Raw genomic sequence first — 22,755 nt, forward strand, 5'->3', positions numbered from 1 at the left:
CGCAAATAAAAGTGCATCCGTGTAAACTATAGAATTCGCAGGCGTTCATAGGCTACGGTGACTGCTTACTGCCAGGCGGGGTCGTCTGCTTGTTTGCCACTGACGTGGTATTAACAAAAAACGCCGATATATGTCTCATATTTTAAAACAAACATGATGGGCCTTTTTGCAATTTCATAGCGGATGTTTTTGGAACTAACTAGCGGTGTCCACTGACGAGGCGCCACTAGCGACATCTATATTGTTAAGCGAATCGATAGTCTGTCAAGCCGGATATGTCAGAAGCAATGTAAAGCAAACTAAAGTATGGTAACCCTAGGAAACGAACAAAAGGCAGGAATGTACATCGAACAGCGATGAAATGTAAACAAAATAGTTCCACAGATAAGATATAAATGACACACGATTTTCGAACTATTCAAACGTAGTGTTGGTAGCCCACGATTTTTCAAATTTGCCGCCTTTTTCTACTGACTAGATTTGCTTGACCAAGATTAATTAACTTACCATGAACCCCCTCTGACTCTGCGGACTTTTTTAGAAATACTCAGACGGCTGCTCATCTATACATATCATAGCGGATGGTTTTAGAACTAACGTTGCGCATACATACAGTCGCCCTCTGGCGGGGAAAGTTTAGAACTAACGTTGCGCATACATACTGTCGCCCTCAGGCGGGGCTAGCGGGGATTTTTGGAACTAACGTTACGCATACATACTGTCGCCCTCTGGCGGGCCTGGCGGGGATTTTTGGAACTAACTAGCGGTGTCCACCGACGAAGGCGCCACTAGGGATATCTATTCATTTAAGCGATTCAACAACTCACATACAAAGTGGAGACATCTATTCATTTCATAGCGGATGGTTTTGAAACTAACGTTGCGCATACATACTGTCGCCCTCCGGCGGGGCTGGCGGAAATTTTAGGAACTAACGTTGCGCATACATACTGTCGCCCCCAGGCAAGGCTGGTGGGGATTTTTAGAACTAACGTTGCGCATACATACTGTCGCCCTCTGGCCGGGCTGGCGGAAATTTTTGGAACTAACGTTGCGCATACATACTGTCGCCCTCAGCCGGGGATTTTTGGAACTAACGTCGCGCATACATACTGTCGCCCTTGGGCGGGGCTGGCGGGGATTTTTGGAATTAACATTGCGCATACATACTGTCGCCCTCTGGCGGGGCTGGCGGGGATTTTTGGAATTAACTAGCGGTGTCAACCGACGAAGGCGCCACTAGCGATATCTATTCATTTAAGCGATTCAACAACTCACATACAAAGTGGAGACATCTAAACATTTCATAGCGGATGGTTTTGGAACTAACGTTGCGCATACATACTGTCGCCCTCTGGCGGGAGAATTTTAGAACTAACGTTGCGCATACATACTGTCGCCCTCAGGCAGGGCTGGTGGGGATTTTTGGAACTAACGTTGCGCATACATACTGTCGCCCCCAGGCAGGGCTGGTGAGGATTTTTGGAACTAACGTTGCGCATACATACTGTCGCCCTCTGGCGGGGGATTTTTAGAACTAACCTTGCGCATACATACTGTCGCCCTCCAGCGGGGCTGGCGGAAATTTTAGGAACTAACGTTGCGCATACACAGTGGCGCCTCTAGCGGGGAGTAGAGTGAACTAACCAGCGGCGCATACATACTGTCGCCCTCCGGCGGGGCTGGCGGATATTTTCGGAACTAACGTTGCGCATACACAGTGGCGCCTCTAGCGGGGAGTAGAGTGAACTAACCAGTGGCGCCATCTAGCGGAGACCTTTGGAACTAACGCTGCGCATACACAGTGGCGCCATCTAGCGGGGAGTAGAGTGAACTAACCAGTGGCGCCATCTAGCGGAGACCTTTGGAACTAACGTTGCGCATAGACAGTGGCGCCATCTAGCGGGGAGTAGGGTGAACTAAATTGTCACTACCTTACGCATACATACTGGCGCCCTCTATCGAAAAAGTTGTGGCCGAAAAGCGGCACAAACACACTACTGATACTCTTGAACGATTTCCACAGGATATGACTTAGAGATCTAATTCATATCTAATAGATATCTCACTCTATCTAACGTAAAAGTGACATTAGTTGCCCGAATTGCGCTGCAAAAGAGAACTAGTTGATATCTAAACTATAACGTATCTAGAATGGATCTAGAACGTGTCGTCTCTTGTGAATATCTTGTGAGTATATCTTGAAGTTCGAATACAGCAGTATGCCTCGCTTACGCTACTCGTGCCTCGCTCGCGCTCTCATGCCTCGCTGTAATACGACGAAGCCTGCACATTCGCTTGAACATGGCCATTAAACTCGGTAAGCGATATGAATGGCTCGCGGTATCAAGCGTATCAGCTGATTACGCTTCCTGACGGTCGATTTCCTATTTAGAGCCCGGAATCGGTCCGCTAGTTTGAGGTTACATTTTGAATAAATCAAGCGTGTGAAGAGCGCACGAGACGCCGCACATATGCCTCACTCGCGCTCTCATGACTCGCTGTAATATCACAGAATAAATAATAGTATTAGGTACAGAAGATTCACTCTCTAATAAAACGCGTCTGTTACGATTAGGACAGATATGACCGATAGGTGGCGCAAGCGCCACGCGCGGCCTATGGCTAGCCGCAAAAATTGGTGTGGGATGGATTATTTGTAGCTACTTGTTGCGATGCGACGAAATCGCGGAGTGAGCCACGCCTGGTAATAAGACACAGCCTGCAAATTCGCTTGACCATGGCCATTCAACTCGGTAAGCGATACGAATGCGCCGTGGTATCAACCGTATCGGCCGATTACGCTTCCCGACGGTCGATTTCCTATTTAGACCCCGGAATAATTGGGCCGCTAGTTTGAGGTCACATTTTGGGTGGACGGGATCGAGTTTGTCGTGCTCGTGTAATCGACGTGGTTAAGATATATGTGTTGCAAGCAGAGTTAACAATTTTAACTTAAAAGCTTTGATACTTAGTAGACTATAAATAAAGTAAATAATTATAACGCGATACTGGTGGACGGTTGGTTATTACGCCATAAATTCTAAATCACCCAACACTGGCATCCTGGCAGCCATCGATTACGGCAAGAAACACAAAACCGCAGAATTAAGGCCAGCGCAAACCGGCGGAGCGCAGCGCAGATCACCGAGGAGCATTTACGCCGCGCAGCGCACACCGGCGAGGTAAAATCCCCCGACATACCGCGAGCGCCCGCACAGTCCGGCGCTCGCGGTCGGCGCACCAGGGAGCACTTCGGCGCAGGCCGGGAGATGCCACGGCATGCCGCCGCGTGTACTCTATCACAAGGGATTAGTGACTAGTATGCACGAGTTCTCCCCCGTCGTCCCGCGGCGCTACTCCGGCTCACTCGGGAGGCCTCGGCGCATGCCGCGGGATGCCGCGGCATGCCGCCGCCTATTACCGCCGCGGTATCCTCTGGCGTGCTCCTCGATGCCGCGGAATAACAATCCTCCGTGATGCTCCGAGGTCGGTTTCAAAGCATTTAAATTTATACCTGAAGGTAATTGAAATAGGGAAGAAAATACATTGATAATTTTAAAGTGATCTGCGCTGCGCTCCGCCGGTTTGCGCAGGCCTTTAATATTAAAAGCTGTTCAGCTTAATCTTTATTTCCAATGTGTGAAGAAAATATGCATTTCCAATGCACATGCTCATCAGAAAAAAAATTCATTTGACTTACCTACACGTAAACACCTACAAGAGCAAAACGAGACGCTTCAGTATCAAAAATTCACTAAGTACAAAGCGACATCTCAATCGCTTTTTAAAACCAATATTTGTATACACAGTAATTGAAAACCCCCCAAAACAATCACCCAGCTATTCTATAATATTCTGGATAGATAGCTAAGATAGATAAATAAATAATTTCTAGGGATCTTCACTCTTCAGTATAATGTTCAGTAGAGGATTCCTGCTCCGTCTTCGTATTCTCCAAAAGCGTTGATGTTGATACGTCGTCTCGTACCTTTGACTCTTATGGAGATAGCTCTTATCACAGAAATTTGGACTTAAACTTTCAGCCAGAAAATTATTTGTGAATATGCCTTTCCCCATTTATCATTCAATTTTGATGCTGTTTTCTTTAAGAAACTATCGTATTCAGTAATAATTTATATTGCAATAGATAGATAGATAAATAATTTATATTCTATTCCAATCCCGATTCCAGTCTACCGCGAGTCCGCCGGGATGCCATGGAGCCCCAATTTACCACCACGTTCGGCCTGTAATTGTTCACATTGACGGGGGTCAGAATACGATTCGATTGACCCTTATATCGAGCCAGGGACTTCTTCCTGTATTTTCAGGGACCATCTTTCTGTATTTTTTCTTGTAAAGAATTTTTAGTACTACAGGTTGGCGATGAGGCTTGAATTGAGGAGTTTTTTCTGTCTTGCCCGTTAAAGGGTTAATATAGTTACATTGTGTTTGAAATCACACGTCAATCTTAAAATAGAGACACGAAATTAAGCCTGTCAAAAGATTATCAGTTGATTATTGGGTGACTTGATTAACCATTACCCATTTTTATTGATCGTTAGTTCACACAACAACTACAAAACAATCACCCAGTTATCATAAAATATTCTATTTTTAATGAAGATAAAGAAAGATAAAAAGGATTTCCTTTACTTTTTATTAATTATCTTTTAAGTATCTACACATTATCTAGCCGACATAGTCGTCTTCCAGACAAATATACAGATAAAAAACAGTATTATGAAGATTATCAGAAAAGCGATCTGTCTTAAATAGTCTAAGATGTATTTCAGAATTCGTAGAAATATAATCACAACTCTAGAAATTAAGAGAAATATAATATGTAAATAAAAAGCACATTTTAACTATATATTCTTTCATATTCGTTTACAACCGAATATTTCCTCGTCGGCTTTCATTGGCTGTCACGCTGTAACAAAGTTACTATTGCTGTTAACGCGATTATATCCGAATAGCATATCGACTCAATAAATATTCATCGCAGTTCATTTTCAGAGAGAAATTGCGATGGAGATTTAAAATGTTAATTGGCATTACGATTTTTTAATATTGAATAATTGGTGCCTTACAACTGCCGGTTATTTTAATGATTTTTGTAACCGTTATAACTACGAGTATAACTTATAGTTATGCGAAATTGCTAACGCGAATATTAAGTTGCAATAGGAGTTTGTGAAAAATGGTATCGCTTTTTTAGAGCACAAACATTTTATTAGCAATCTTGAGGCTTATTTTCTCTAGTAATTTCATCGATTCGAAGCCTGATTTCTTGACTTTCACTCGATAGAAAAAAATACGAACGTAGGTCTAACAAGCAGCTTAATTTGTAACAATTTTTTAAAACGGCTAAAATTATGAAAATTGCTTCTCAAGTTTCGCAATTTTTTTTATCGTAATCATCGATATCTTAATTTTTTGTTAAAACTCACAAAAAAATTTAATTCAAAACATATTGATATCCGCAATAAAAACAAATTTAAAAAAAATGTTTTTTTTTGGCGTAATTGACCTAAACTCATATTACATTCCTTCTTTTGACCTCAGAAATGCGTGGTTAAAATTATTCGGTTTCCTCATGTTACACCGTGTATAACCGTTGGCGAATGTGCGTGTTACGTTTCTAATGGCTCTTTGTAACTGTATTCAGTGCAAAGTTGGTTGAGACAAGTGTTCCATATAAGGTAGGTTTCCATTGAATCCCATTGGGCTTGGGAATCTAATGGAATCGGGATTGAAATAGAACCGCCATAAATGAAACAATCTTTCATAAGTCAAACGTCCACATAAGGCACCCTGCACACGTCCGCTCGCTAGTTAATCGCGCCCGTTACTCGCCGCTTGTTATGGTCATTTAGAGATCGTGTGCTGACTGCCTAATGCCAGAGATGTGCAGTTTCATACAAATTGTGGCATGAAATGCTGCTGTTGCTTTTGCTGGCACCGATATTTTTTTTCTTAGTGTACTAATAGATTAAAAATAAAATAGAGTCAGCCTAGGATAACTTGGCAGTGATTTTGATAGAACACACTGTGCAAGTGTTATTTTAAACGTCATAATTTTAACTAAGAAGTTTGTCGAGTTAACTTACGAGTCGTGACTGTAACAACTTAAGATTTTTTTAATTCCTTAGTTTACTTTGTCGTTATTTTAACGATAATAGCGGAAAAGAGAGGTATTTTGGAAAAGTGATAGAGTCAATTTAACTAAAGTAACTGTGTACCGACTTGTTGGCCTTAGAAATAAACAAGGGATACTAGTTAATCCTACAGTTCTTGGCCACCATATAGTAATTGGCCGCTCTTAACAATAAGGTTTCAATTGGCTTTGTGTCTTTCTGATTCGTTAGGAAAGGCCAATTACTATAGCAGTCACCCTAAATCTTATTTATAAGACGAAAGTTACTCGAAAGACGTGTTCCCTAATTATAGTTCGTTTTTTTTAGCATTAGAAATAAGGTAAACAATCTTGATGTGTCTTTTAATTGAAAAACACATTTTAAAAATAAGTTACGGCAAATACGTAACAATTATGAATCTAATACGATCATTTATATTCTTCTGCTTTCATAAGTAATAGTTTTTGATTTTTAAAAAGCGTTTTTCAATTAAAAGACATGTCAAGATCGCTTACCTTCTTGCAAGTTCTTTCTAATGCTAAAAAAAACGAACTATAGCTAGTGTCATCTATTATTTAACAACACTAAAATAACGCTAAGTCAATAATCACAGTGTCGACAACCCTGACAGGACGCGATTGGCTGCAGCAATACTTGCCAGAACGAGGCGCGCTGTGATTGGCTGAGCAGAATTAATTTGGTACCTGCTTAGGGCTGCCAATGTAGGAAATTACTTTACATGTTTTTCCTACTCTGTAAGGCACAAGTTAGTTTGCAAATTATCAATTTATCTGTAAGTATAATAATTTTAACCCTACATTTATAATTGGCATACAGTAAAGTAAAAAAAAAGTGCTTAACGCATTTAGTACGAGCGCGAGCTACGCGCTACGAACGTAGCCGATAACATGGTAAAACCTGTATGTAGCGAAAAGCATCCAAACAGAGTACCCGCCTAGCGATGATATTTCTCGTTTTATTTATTACACTGGTCACACATTCGTTATACAATCAAGAAGAATGAAAACAGGTACTTCGCACAGACGTTTTCGTAATATGTGACCCGTTCTCATTGTTTACTGTATAAAAATATAGAACTCATAAAATTAATGAAACATTCAAGAATGCACAACTTCATAATGACAAGACAAAAGTTGCCAACTCGATAGTTTGTGGCATTGCTTAGACAGTTTCGTAAAATAGTTATTTATTACCAAAGTTGGCAACCCTGCTGGAGCTAATTTAACTTCGGTTAAGCCACAAGACGGTCGAAGTAAAAAAGTTCTCGACTCCATATATCGATGACAATGTTTGAGTTCATTATGAGTTACGGTTTTTGATTGGGGACGCAATTTCGAATGTTCTGGTAAAGTTTCAAAATGTTGACCAGACTTAGGGGTCATCCCTTAATTACATCACACGTTTAGGGAGGGGGTTAAGAAAATGTGACATTTTGCGACCAGGGGGAACAAACTTTGTGTCGTCATTTTAACTTCATTAGTAATCAAACATTTATTATATTTTTTTAATTCGGTGTAGGCACAGTTATATAACAAGTTTTTGGAACGATAATCGTTTTTATTCGTTTATTTTTCTTTCCTATTCAGTTTTGGGTTATAAAATTAGTAATATTTGTTTTGTCAAGAATATTTTAATAAAATATTAATAATAGGTACTTAATTTGATTTGCCGATATCGTTGAAAAAATGTGACGTCACACCAGGGGGGAGGGGTTTACCAAATGCGACCAAGTGTGACAAGGATGGGGAGGGGTCAAAAAACCTAGAGATTTGTGTGACGTAATTAATGGATCACCCCTTAGTATAGTAATATAGTAGACTATACTTTCGGTATTTACTAAATTATTTTAGCAAGATTGCAAGCTCAGACACCAAAGTACATATTAGTAGGTAGCTTGAGGATTTGAATATATTAGGTTTTATCGCACCCCGCCCAGTGTTACTGCCACCAAGTTGCCACTGTTAAAGATCGTCGCAAAAACGTGCACAGAATACGATTGTTAACATAGTACATTTGTACACAGTACTCCATCTCCATACAAACGTCTTTTTCTTCTACATTACACTCTTGACAAAGTGGTCGTGGCAACTATGTAGACTTTTGAGCGACTTGTTTAATGACTCCTCTACACGATGGGCCAACGCCGGCCACTCCAAGGGACGCATTTATGCGTTAGAGGGAGCAAGTGATATTGCTATCTCATTCTACCGCATGGCTGCGTGCCTTGGAGTGGCCGGCGTTGGCCCATCGTGTAGAGGAGCCATAACGACACGTCGCCATTCCGAGTCAAATGTATTCCGTATACAAACGTACACGAGTCTAAAACTAAACATCAAAAATTGTTATCAAGGCAGTACGGATATGATAGTCGTCCTTGTCTACGTGACAGCGCAGCGTGATAAAACGGTATCCGTCACTTTCAATCGCGCTCTGTTAAAAAGTGACGGATATTATGTCACGTGGATAAATTTAAGCCATCCCTAAGGCCGCAGGTTTTGAATCGCAGAGCGGGAAAGGCATATATCACCCATTTCGTACATTTTATTGAGTCAGGTCTAATATATCATCTGGCCCCAAAGAAAGGAAGAGCCAAGGTCTAGAAATGCTTGGGAGATCATTTTTTTTTTCTAGCATTAGAACGAGGTCAACTGCTGAATAGGTCTTCTCCTCAAGTTTTTTACACAATGCCTGGTCAAATGCGGTTCTCATTCAAAGGTTTCCTAGGTACTTGACTAGATAATTGATCCAGCTTATTGGGAATCTTTTCTTGTGGCATCCAAGATACACAACATAAATGGAGGAACGCCGCGCTAGAGTGGGTTGGGTTTGACTTGTATTAGGGCTACCTTCAGGTACTTAGAGGATATAACCAAACGGAGTAGCCGTTAACAGGCGTTCCCCTCTGTCGAAAATAGGCGGTCAATGGTCATACACATTGAATGGACTGACGTTTAATATGACATGGCTATTTTTACGTTACGTATACATTAGACGTGCCCCTCCCCCCTAAAATCGGCAGACTGTACAGAAAATTTGAGACAAGGCGTCTCTGTTTGGTTATATCCTCTAAGTTCAGGCAGGATCTGTCTCATCTTCCGCATTTTTATTAGGTACCTACTTTGTAGCAAAATAATTACGAGCAAGTAAAAAGGGCACAGTATTCTGTAATTGCTCGATTGAAAAACAAAACATAATTATACGGGACAGATTGATATCTCAGCGTGCATTATTGTAGTTTTTTGCGAATGCGGGACAGTTTTTCTAGCAATATGCAAATTAGAAAGGAAGTACAAAAGTGTTTTTTGTGTGCCAGCCAAGTTCTATGAAATAAACATTTCTTTTATAACGGCCTCGGGTCTTGACATTCTAATGTTCTTCGCCGGGGTGAGGTTGTAGTTCCAAGAAACAAACTGCTAGTGCTATTTAACAATTGCTGTGCTTGCTACTTTCGTTAACTCAAACACATTAAAAAAAAACATATTCTAATAGCTCCTCTACACGATGGGCCAATGCCGGCCACTCCAAGAGACCGATTTATGCGTTAGAGGGAGCAAGTGATATTGCTATCTCATTCTACCGCATGGCTGCGTCCCTTGGAGTGGCCGGCGCTGGCCCATCGTGTAGAGGAGCCATAAGCTATTTAGGGCGTCTTACCTAACTTGGTACAGTTGACTACAAAGAACATATACAATCATAATTGAAGAGCTCTGCTCAAGGTACAGCAAAGCGGAATACTCGGGTTCGGGGTAATATTAAGCGAGCACAGAAATAGATACTGCAAAATGGTTTACCACAACATCTCTGTTTGAGCATTAATTTTAGAATAATATTATTTCAAATAATATCTGTGTCTAGCTAGTATTTCCTAGGTTTTAGCATAAGGAATCGTCTATATTTACACACACACACACGCACGCACGCACGCACGCACGCACGCACGCACGCACTCACACACGCACACACGCACACGCATACACACACACACACTATAGTATATTTGTTTACTTGTTACACGACATAAAAGTGTACCTATTTAATTTATAAGTACCTAAGCAAATCTAATTCCCATTACAACTCAAGAAAAAGGTAGATAAAAATGAGAAAGGCATTAGATATATACCAACTTGATCGAAAGTTCTTTGATGCCAACTTAATGCAAATACTTAATAGGAGTATAAAGGTAAAGCTACTATAAAATTCACGTAGCGTTTTATAGTAAAGAAAATGATCGGCAAAATGTATTCAAGTATTTTTTGCAAGCGCTTCTCAAAGTTACGATCTCCTTTAAGCTTTATTACACGGTTAAGCTTATAAACTTGAATTTTATCCCTGAGAAGAAACGATTCGGATGCGTAAGGCGTCTAGGCTGGTTTTAGAGGGCTATTTTGTACGGTTATTTTTCAGGGTTCCGTACCCAAAGGGTAAAACGGGATCCTATTACTAAGACTCTGCTGTCCGTCCGTCCGTCCGTCCGTCCGCCTGTCACCAGGCTGTATCTCACGAACCTTGATAGCTAGACAGTTGAAATTTTCACTAATGATGTATTTCTGTTGCCGCTATAACAACAAATACTAAAAACAGAATAAAATAAAGAGTTAAGTGGGGCTCCCATACAACAAACGTGATTTTTGACCGAAGTTAAAACAACGTCGGGCGGAGTCAGTACTTGGATGGGTGACCGTTCTTTTTTTTGCTTTTTTTGTTTGTTTTTTTTGCATTATGGTACGGAACCCTTCGTGCGCGAGTCCGACTCGCACTTGCCCGGTTTTTTAAATGTAAATAATATTAAAGGCATCTAGGCTGGGCTTTTGAGGGCTATTATATGGTTCTTTTTTTAATGTAGGTAATATTACTTTAGCGACTTTTCTACTTGTGATAGGAAAGAATTATAAGGGTCGGATTAGAACTGAATACAACTTGGCAAAGTATTGGTCTCTGAAATAAATCATTTATAGTATGAATAAGAACAAGATATTGTTGAAGTCACTATCAAATACTCATATATGAATCCCTGAAGTTAATATTGTATTCATTAGTTTTAATAGTAGATTTATTACTTGCCAAGAGACAGAGACAAAAGATCTTCCAGACAAATAATTTAGACAAGTTTGTGGACAAGAGCTTCGTATTAAGGAATATCATTTTATCTACTCGAATAATACCTACAGTAAGGTAGGCAATATAAGCCATAAGTATCAAAAACGCTAATAATTCCGATAAAGTATACACTTTTTTTTTGTTTTTGGTAATTTTGATGGAGTTTAGAGAGGGGCCTCTAACGCATCCATGGTTTGACGCCGGGATGTCCCGGGGACATCCCGGGGGAAAAGAAAAAAGATGCCTGCGTCCTGATGGGACACAGGTCTTTACCTCCTATGAGTCCTATGAGGGTGTTAATTAGATGTTTGTTAGCCTGTTTTCTTTTGTTTAGAGAACTTAGGGAACAATTATTTTATTCAATATTTTTGATTGTAATAGACTTAGACCTCATTAACTAAAGAAAAAGTGAGCAAGTCCTCCGGATTCGAACCGGCCTAGACCTTGAGGATATCCGGCTACAACGTCCGTACAATGATCAGCAGAGATAACTTATAGAAATTTGTTTGCAGGGGGGTCTGCAGGTTACTGTACATATCTGTACGTATAGTTAGTATACAATTTTCAAATATTTAACTACCCTGATTATCATATTTGAACAAGCAAAACTATCCGTCCACTCCAGTATAATTGACGAACCGAGTTCAATAAACCACTTAGCGAAGTCACAACCTCGCCGGCGTATTAGGTTAAATGATCAGTGCTTCCGAGCATAATTCCGTGCCCCAATTCCTAAGGTGGAGTCGTAATCCGATTTGCTGGGCCCAAGTTGCCGAATTTACATAAACTTTGAGAAGCTTTGAGATAACTATCACGTTTTGGGTTGACGCTGAGAATTTTGTTTTGGATCTTACCGTGGTCATGGAAAATTACCTACTTACATGTTTTCGGTTGACAAATGTGAAGGACCACTATAGTCAGACCAAGATAAGTCTGCAACGATTTTGATAGCACACGCGAACGTCAAACTTCTATGAAATTATGACGTATAAATAATACTTACACTGCGTGTGCTATCAAAATCGTTGCAGACTTATCTTGGTCTACTACTATTGTTTTTTATGGTGAACAGCTAATAGTATCGCTGAAACTCTTGAAACGGAATAAAAGTATAGTTCGTTTTTTTTTAGCATTAGTAAGAACTCCACAGAAGCAAGCGTGCAGTTTTTATCAGGCTTTTTAATTGTTAATAATTATTGAATTATCTAATGTAGCATGGTCAATACATATAATTTACTTCAAATTATTACCGCTAAAAGTGCCGGATTCGGAACCACAAGCTTACTTTTGCGAAGTTCTTTCTAATGCTAAAAAAACGAACTATAATGACTCCACTCTTATCGTGTAAATGAGGAAGAAACGCACTTAAGAACATTAACATGTACTAAAAGCATTACCGGGTATCGTCTTGGGTCGTCCCATTCGTTTTTCGTCAAGTTCTTAAATTAGTCCTATTCTGCTTTCGTCACTTATTCTACATTGAAAGCCACCGACGATTGTGACGAATGTAGAATGGGCGACGAAAGCAGAATAGGATTAATTTAAGAACTTGAGAAAAACGAATGGGACGACCCAAGACGATACCCATTACCTTAGGTACCTATAGGTTAACTGGAAGAGATCCCTCTTAGGGAGAGTTCGCCCTTGTACTATATTTATGTTCTATCTGATGTACCCGTATTCCTCTCTTCTGTAAAATAAAATGTTACCTAAATACTTACTTAAAAGCCAGCCTAAATACGCAAAATCGTATCAAATATCGTTCTCATTAGGACCCTGAAATACCTAAGAAAATCATTTACAAATCCCCCTCTGAATGGATAAGGGATCAATTCATAAGCTTTATGCTATCTAGGTATATAGTTAGATCCTAGTTTATTCAGCTCCAATCTAACTGAAACGGTAATCTTTCCGAGCCTTTAGAATACGGATGAGCACAACTTGTGAGTGGTTTTGGCACAGTGTAACTAATGTAAGCAGTACCTCGACTACTACTATTTAAAAATAGCTTAACTGCCAGCGAGCTGCCAGTTCTTTGTGTAGGCGATTTTCGCTAAGTGTCATTCAATAGAACTTGCTATGTAAACAAAAGTTACTCGTAAACTGAAATTTGGTATCAATTTTAGTATGGCGGTTTGTTTACATAGATAGCAAGTTCTATTGAATGACAGTTTAAGACAGTTTTTCCTGAGTTATGGGCTACGCTCGTAGCGCGTAGCTCGCGCTAGCAGTGAATGTGTTAACTTACAGACCAATTTGAACGTACACTGACATCAGAATCTTATCTAAATGATTCCGAAAACACTATAGTAGGAGATACCCCATACATCGGACCTTCACCGATCTGTCTGTCTGTTTTTTTTTTCACTTCAACCCTACTATGTAGGATATCGTTAGATAGGTATTTTAAAATAATTAGGGGTCTTAGTAAAACATTTTTTGATTAAGTGAATGTTTTCGGAAATAATCGCTTTGAAAGAATCAAAATGTACGTAAATTTTTTTTTCCGTTTTAACCCTACAGTGTGGGGTGTCGTTGGATAGGTCTTTAAAAATAAATAGGAGTCTGCAAACAATATTTTTTGATAAAGTTAACCGTTATGGAAATAATAATTTAGAAAGAACAAAATACGGGTATTCCTTCTAACTTTTGAACCATTGATCCAAAAAATATGAAAAAAATCATAAAAATAGTGCTTAAAAAACTCATTCAAACAAAATTAAAACGAACTTGATAGGTTAAGCCGTTTATGAGATATTGGTAAAAGTCTTCCCTTCTTATTTTACTTAAAAGCCTGGCAACCCTTATTTGTGACCGGATTTTCGCAGGCAACCCTATGCCACTGTATTCGCAATAAAATTACCAACATTTTGATGTATAATTCAAGCGTCAGACAGATGAGTGCAATTATCGATAAAAACGCACCTGTTTAAACATGGCAACCACATAATAGTGACCGGAAAAAGATAGGCAACCTAGTTGATTTATGTTGTACAAGTTCTATACATTCCATTGGAACTTATTTCGTTTGTCAGACAAATCGGTGAAATTTGATGATAAAATATTTTTTTCAAAAAATTATTAAAAATAGCCTTGACCGGATTTCTTTAGGCAACCCTATTTTTTTATGTTCAGGAACATATTTTCTTTCATATTTTCATAGTTTTATCCGTCAGACAGATCGGTGAAGGTCGACCATAGAAACGGGATCGTGGGATCTTAGACCACTAGTGCAAGATAAGAAATAAATCGTGGTCATCTGTAGCGCTACAGTCGAAAACATTAAATATATAACCACGATATAAATAGGAAACACGAAAATTTTTTTATGGGTGTACCTGTGCAATTAAACGCATTGGTCCCGGCATAAGTATGAGTGGAATTTAAAATTATAAGTGAAAATCGTGTTATTTTAAATCAAATTAAAACTCATTACTTAGCTTACGAAATAGACGCATCAAATGATATCATGAATACACAACTGGAGTTTACATTTTTTGCTTACACAAAGTCAAGCTACTGTCTATCCTGTTCCTACTGTAACTCCACTGAGTATGTAAACTTTGCACAAACTAATTTAAAAGTCATAAAGTTGTTTTGAATATTTAAGACGCGGAGTTGGAGACAGTTTATATGGTTTAACGTTTGCTTGAGGTTGAGTGACGTCCTTGCTACGTCTAGTACGGTCATAAACATTAACCTTTTGGACGCCAATGACCGATATATTCGCACTGCAGGTTCAACGCCAAAGACCGATTAATCGGTCACAGACCACAGAGCAACATAGACCTACGTGCATATGCATAAAGTTCAATTTCAGTTTTGACACTTGGGTGACGTGGCGTCCGAGTGACAGCTTTTGTGTTTGACACGGCGTCGAAAAGGTTAATTGTTGATCCATTTAGGGCCACTTGCACCATCCCACCAACCCATCCCACCAACTGGAGTTACCATGGTTACCAGTACAATTTGACACTGGGTTAACGGTTTAACCAATCAATCCTGGGTAAGGTGGATTAGGGTTTAAGCTAATTTGGTTGTCAATACTAACGGTATGAAATGTAACCCTAAGGTTGGAATCACATCTATCAGCATCGAGCCGCATTTTATATATGAGAAAGTTAGTATGAAGATGCGTACGCATCGAAAAGCTGAAAGCATGCGTACGCATCTTAACGAGCGATTTCTCATATATAAAATGCGGGTCGATGCTGATAGGTGTGATTCCACCCTAAATGGCTCAACAATTAAAGTCCGTGACTGCATAAGGCATGTTTCAGCTGCTACCTTTATGAAGGACGAAATGACTAACTGCCATATTCGAACTTCAAGATATTCACAAGATACGACACGTACTAGATCCAATTTAGATACGTTATAGTTTAGATATCAACTAGTTCTCTTTTGCAGCGCAATTCGGGCAACCAATGTCACTTTTACGTTAGATAGTGTAAGATATCTATTAGATGTGAATTAGATCTCTAAGTCATATCCTGTGGAAATCGTTCAAGAGTATCTCCAGAATTGCGCAAATGTCAAATTTGACAGGTTAGATCTTAAACATATCGTTATCGTATCTTGGTTATGTCTAAAAGATGTCTAATAGATGTCTATTTCATAATCCGAATCGGGCCCTAAAGCATTGGCTTCTTAACCATTCAATCATGAGAGCCCACTCGGCATTATTTTTTCCCGGGAAATACCTTCCTGTTTGGAAATACATATACAGCAAAATGAAAACAAGATGATGTTCTGTTCAGAAATTAGACGCCAAGACGTTAAGTAAGTTTCATGGAGATGGAGAAGAGATCGCTCTTAAGCGATAAGACCGCCTGTTGTTACCTCTACTGTCTTTGTTTATGTTATTGTCCATTTATTGTAAACTACGTGTATGTGAGGTGTGCAATAAAGAGTATTGTATTGTATTGTATTGTAAGTTTCATGGATTATTTTTCCCGGTGTGGGTTCGTTTGTGACAAGCCTTTTAGCGTATTTGTGATGTTTTTGTGTTTGACACAAAACACACATTCAAATTGTCAACAAACATATAAGTATTTTGATAATGAAATAATCTGTAAAAAGTACTTTTTAAGTAAAGGCTAAATATATTTCTAATAGGTACTCGCGTTTTATTACGTTATAGGTACCCAAAATTGAAACTAACTTATAGTTCGTTTTTTTAGCATTAGAAAGAACTTGCAAGAAGGTAAGCGATCTTGATATGTCTGTTAATTGAAAAACGCTTTTTAAAAATCAAAAACTATTACTTATGAAAGCAGAAGAATATAAATGATCGTATTAGATTCATAATTGTTACATATTACCCGTTACTTATTTAAAAAATGTGTTTTTCAATTAAAAGACACATCAAGATTGTTTACCTTATTTCTAATGCTAAAAAAAACGAACACTATAGGCCATAAACTTCCAGGCTTTGTATATGCACACATGTTGTGATGTAAGACATATCCTTTTCAAACATTAATCTTCCGTATTCTTGAGAGCACGGTACGTTGGAGATGAGTCAGATGAGAAGATAAGTAAATACCAATACTCTTAGATTCCTTATACGTAAACAAGGCAAACAAAGCGATCTTGTACGTGTTTTTACGTTTTTGTTACTACATTAAGTACAAATAGGATATTATCTTAATACTTTGACCACCTTTCTAATTACAATAAGTACGTTTATTACTAAATTAAGCGAATAAGTAGTGATTACTTCCAAAAAAAAATGTTTTTATACGTATCTGCCGTGCCGACTATATGGAGTCTGTTCGGAAAGAGAAGAGTCGTGGAATTTCCTTATATTATATTCCACGAATCTGCTACCACCACCACCAATACATTCTGTGACTTTTCTCTTTCCGCACAAACAGTTGTTAGTGCTACGTTCACCAGCCATCCCTTTTTCTAGTGTCCCTAAGTTTTAAAAGGGTTAGGATCTTTTTAAATAAATAAAACAAAAACATTTAGAAAACTGAAAATAAACCATCCAAATAAAATTACATACAATCAAAAAACCTTAGTAAACCCTTTTCAAACCAGACCATATGTTTTTCTTCTTCATTCGTGTATAAATCGTCGCAAAATACACCATACCGCAAACTATCGTCAACCATGAGAGAAGAATACAATCGTTCACTGCCGTCATCAGAGTACTTAGAGCTACGTATACGACCATTATGATGATGTGGAACGTCAAATACCATTTATGGACCTTGAATATAGGGGAGTGTCTTTTGGCGAAGGTGATGACCAGAATTGATGCAGCCACGATCAGTTGAAGGTATAGGATTGCCATTATAGCTTCTATTATGTATCTTGTTAAATATTCTGTGTTCTCGAAAAATGCGAAATCTAGAAAAAAACAGTCTGTGAATACAGTGCTTTTACTAGTTTTACTAATGCCCTGTTTGCCTAGGATATCGGTGCCGTCATATAGCGGCCGTTTCCATACAAAATAAAACGGCTAAATACGGATGAATAGCATTTTGTATGGAGACGGCCGCTATATGACGACACCGCTAAGCTAGGAGAACAGAGCTTAAGCAGCTAAGTAGTACAAAACAGGAGACTTGAGATTCTTCTAAAAATTAAAAAGCGCAGCGCAATATGGAACATACAAGGAGTTGCGTCTACAGGCTATGGTAAACGCCAGGAAACTCTTCAGTTTAATTTTCAGATTTTTCAGGTAAAATCATCATCAATTTAAAATAACTACTTATTCGTTTTCTATATTGTTTGAGACAGTATTAATAGTACATAATACCCCTTTTCCTCAGGCCCACTTTGGTACTCTCTGGCCATTATACAAGCTTTACTCCAGCTTACCCCACAAAAACTTAATTTGCATGCCTATACATTATTGGCGACATGTGCTGAACTCACAAAATTGCATGTTAACCTTATTTTCTAGCAAATAAATTTCTATTTCTATTTTTACTTGGACCGGCTACAGTTGGATGCTGATACACACTAATGTGTCAACCCACATTCATTTTGCAATAATATATCAACTCAAATAAAATACTCTTACAGTTGACATTTGATTGAAAAATTTATGTGGGTTGACACATTTTTGCTAAACACCATCCAGTTCTTCTTAGCAGAGCGTCACTGCGAGACGATGAGATGTGCGTTGCTTACTGCTGCAAAGAACTCGATCCTGGTGAGCTGGAGTAATGCTAGCACCGCTGGAGACTCGGTGTGAGCTCACGAAAGCCTCACAAAGGTACCACAGGACAACTACTAACCCAACTCCGAAGACATGACGAGCAGTAACGCCGTAAACGTCACCATAGGTAACACGGCAGACAACGCGACCCAGTAGAAAGATCGTTTCAAAGCCGCACAATATTGACATTTTATCTCCGAAGAATCTTCTATAAAAATCGCCATAGCAAAATATTTGTATAACACTGACAGATGACAATTACCTTTTTTAATGACGCCGTTGTCTCTGCCTTGGAAAGTTTTTTTGACTAATGAAGCCATAATGAAGCTCATTAACATGGAATTGGGCCGGTCGGTCGTTGTCGTTGCATATTCATTTTTGAACAAATTAGCGATATTCATTCGTTCTTTTGAATATCGAGAGGGAAATAAATTAAAAAGTTGTATTGATGTTGGGTAATTTTGGAGTTGTATTGAACAGCAACGCTCCTAACTGTACATCGGTGGATCTTATTACAAAAGGCATAAGGTCCATCAATGTACAGTTAACTGTGTGGGCGATGGTACTGAAATAAATATCCGACATTGTTAAAATATTAAAGTCTTACCAAGCTAACTCTGCGTGGCATTTGCAATGATAAAGTGTGGCATATTCATTATTATTGTCAATTTTTTGATGAAAATATGACTGTTAAGTACAATGACACACACTCTCAGTTTATTATATTCAAATCAATGCAAAGTTAGACGGACTCAATGTATGTACAACATTCAGACACTGCCCGATTCGAATTTTAAGATATGTCAATATGGATTAGATTAGATGCATGTGGTTTAGATGTGTCAAAAGTGACGTTTGAAGAAACGTCAAATTTGACGCTGACATATCCAATCCATATCGTGTCTAGATCTATTAACTGACGTATCTTAAAGTTCGAAGCGGGCCGACAGATTGTATACTATAAATTCCATAAACTACACTGGTAGCATCTAAAGTGCAAAACCGAAATGTCCGCGAACTATTCGATCAACTGTCGGGTGACCGCGGGTCGGCGGTGGCGGTTGCACAGGACTGCGAGGAATTGTGCTAAATTCCTATTCCGTGTAATTTGTCTCCGTAATACATATTATATACTATTTACATTCAAGTAGACTATAACGGGTGTGGCCTGTAACACGAGCAAATAATTAAAACATATAGTTTTTATTTTAGTACTTTTTTTAGCATTAGAAAGAACTTGCAAGAAGGAAAGCGATCTTGGCATGTCTTTTAATTGAAAAACGCTTTTTAAAATTCAATAACTATTACTTATGAAAGCAGAAGAATATAAATGATCGTATTAGATTCATAATTGTTACTTATTTGTCGTAACTTATTTTTAAAATGTGTTTTTCAATTAAAAGACACATCAAGATTGTTTACCTAATTTCTAATGCTAAAAAAAACGAACTATAGGTTGTACTTCTCAAACGGTGACACTTTTGTTCTTTTTTTTTTTTTTATTATGAATGGGCTTACTCATGGCCACAGACTAGCCGAGGCGTAGACGTGGCCTACGATGGAGCGAGCTCGCCCAGAAGGTGCCTGTTCACTCTTGATTTGAAGGTTGCCGGGTTATAAGAACACAACTTTTAAAAATTATGAAGTATATAGACTCCCTATTTTTCATACAAAATAAATATTATCTTCAATGGACGCCATCGCCACGCCATATCATTGTGATTGACGTTGCTTATCACGTCTTAAACATAACTAAATTCGCAATATATTGCGTCTCAGAATAAACTTTAAAGTATATTAAAAATCAAACCACAAGTTATTTTTAAAAGTCGCTGAACAAATGTTGGTCAGTATGAGGAGTAAAGCCTATGTACAGTTTAATTTTTTGCTCATATTACAGGCCACATCCGGTATAGTGGAGGAAGCCGTTGTAGTAAAATCCTTTGATTAAGCTACTACTTCAGTAGGTAACTAACCAAAGTAACTAACTAAACTTTAACCAAAGTAGATAGTGTATTTATTTGTATTGTTTTCTGTAATGAGGTGTGCAATAATAGTACATTACTACAGAGGCCGGGACGAAAGGGGTTGCCGGCCGAAGACATATAGACGGCCGAGCGAAGCGAGGCCGGATAGGTCTGAGCGCGGGCAACCCCATTTCCCGCCGAGGTATGTATAGTGCTTTTCTCAAACATGCCATGAAATGAATAAAATAAAAAATCCACGAATCCCAAGTTTTATTTATAGAAAAAACTAAAAGTAAACTACACCCAAAATATAACCAACACGTACCTATATCATTATCACGCGTATGTTTTACACGAGTCGTGTATTTTTAATACCCGTATATTTTCATGTATCTTTGATTTTTTCGCCTTGTATCCGTCTGAATGTCGTTTTCGTCACATAAGTTTACATAGTCTTTCATATTGATATCATGTTTCACATACATCGTTGCTTTATGCATGGAGTAAATAAGTATAATTTCCCCAGTGTTGACGAATTTGTAGTTACATTCATTTAAAATATGCCACAAAACTGTTTCTAATAAACTGTAAGCCATTTTTCTTAGTTTCTCAAATAATAAAATTGCCATAAGCAACCATATACATACTTCGTCTTTGACTTGGCGGCAGAGGCAGCAAGTTATTTAAAATCAATTCTGCTTACGCTGCCAATTCCAACACCTACGATTACAATTAATATTGATTTCATTATTTCGTCGGAACTCAAAATAAACTCATATTAAAGTCAAAAAATCAACAACGCACCATAAATCCAATAAAACAGAATGAATATTTTTCAACTTTACCTCCATAATAATTTAAAAAATATAACTACGCGTGTTTGAGTAGACCTTTTTACCGCTAACGTTTAGATGAAATATTTTAAATGTTTTTATTTGTGTAGTTAAATTTATAATTTAAAATTATAGAATGTATTATTTATTAAGTTCATGTTGATTTTATACAAATAAAACTGCAAATTATAGCAAACATTGTTTTTTTTTTATAGACGTAGTGGCAGAGTGTCATTACGAACCATAAAGCAAATACTGCCTCTAGTTTTTTTTAATGGATGAATGCCACGATGCTGTGTCACAAATATCTGTGAAATGAAAATTAAAAAAGAGGACTTTGCCGGCCTAGGCCTGAAGGATGTGTATGAAATTCCATTAACGACCTTTTGTCCTAGCCGCACCTGAAACGTCATACTTCGCAGCCTATTATAAGGAACATAACATCAATATTTCATTGCATGTTTGAGAAAATAGTATTTCTATTGTATTGTAGGTAGGTGCGATGTACAACACACAATAGCAGATGGCAAAAAACTTCTAAAATTTTTCAAAAGTGTCTAAAGTATTTCTTTCATACTAAGACTAAGCAGATTTTTAGTCTGATGATGGTTTTTAGGAATTGTGTTAGATTCCCACTGGAGCTGGCGCGCCTCCGTCACAACAACGAGCTACACCGCTTCCCGGATATATGACATATATGTATATGGATAATATCCGGATTTTATGACAATCGAATATCCGGTTTTATGTTAAATCGATACTGCTGTATGATGTACACAGTCGTAAAGTTTAATAGCAAACAGCAGAGAGCTCGTTAGGCGAAACTTTTTTTTAAGCCCATGTATGGTAAAGTATTTATGATATACTTAGGAGGCAAACGAGCAGACGAATCGCCTGCTGGTAAGCAATTACCGTCGCCAATGGACATCCGCAACACCACAGGCGGCATTTAAGATGGGAGTGAGCTTTTCTTGAAGGTTTTATGGTCGTCTGTAAATACCGCGGGCAACAGTTCATTTCACAGTTTTGCTGTGGGAACCAGGAAGTAAGGGAATATTCTAACATAATTCGAAAAAAAAATCTTCATAATTTAAAAAAAACAATATATTGTTTATCAATTAACGTCACATTTACGTGTGAGGTATGCATTCCTAAATTTTAAAATCACAGTGATTAGTCAATTATATGTAATCGCACTGCGACTCATCATTGGAGATGTAATTTGAAGATAACTGAAATCTACTAAATCACGCATTAGGGGGCATAATTTACTGGCAGATAGTGAGTTCCTATATCGATAAATTAAACTATCGATATCGATACTTTTCCCTAATACTAGTGTTCGCACCCAGCTTAGTGTGTAACTATATATTATTTGAACGTTTTTTGTGATAGTCTGCAAACGAGCAGACGAGCCGCCTGATAGGAAGCGGTCATCGTCGCCCATGGACATAAGCAACATCACAGGAGCCACTTAAGCGTTGCCGACCCTTGAGAACCCTAAATACCCGCTTATT

At 38.3% G+C, this 22,755-nt stretch overlaps 1 protein-coding gene across 1 annotated transcript in view; it reads right to left on the bottom strand.

Annotated features, from left to right (window-relative positions):
- The window catches only part of LOC134679907 (syndecan), a 572,242-nt gene that overhangs the window by 191,801 nt on the left and 357,686 nt on the right, over positions 1 to 22,755 (bottom strand). The gene's annotated exons all lie outside the window — the stretch shown is intronic.

Source organism: Cydia fagiglandana, chromosome 3, assembly GCF_963556715.1.
Source record: "Cydia fagiglandana chromosome 3, ilCydFagi1.1, whole genome shotgun sequence".
Classification (NCBI taxonomy): Eukaryota; Metazoa; Arthropoda; class Insecta; order Lepidoptera; family Tortricidae; genus Cydia; species Cydia fagiglandana.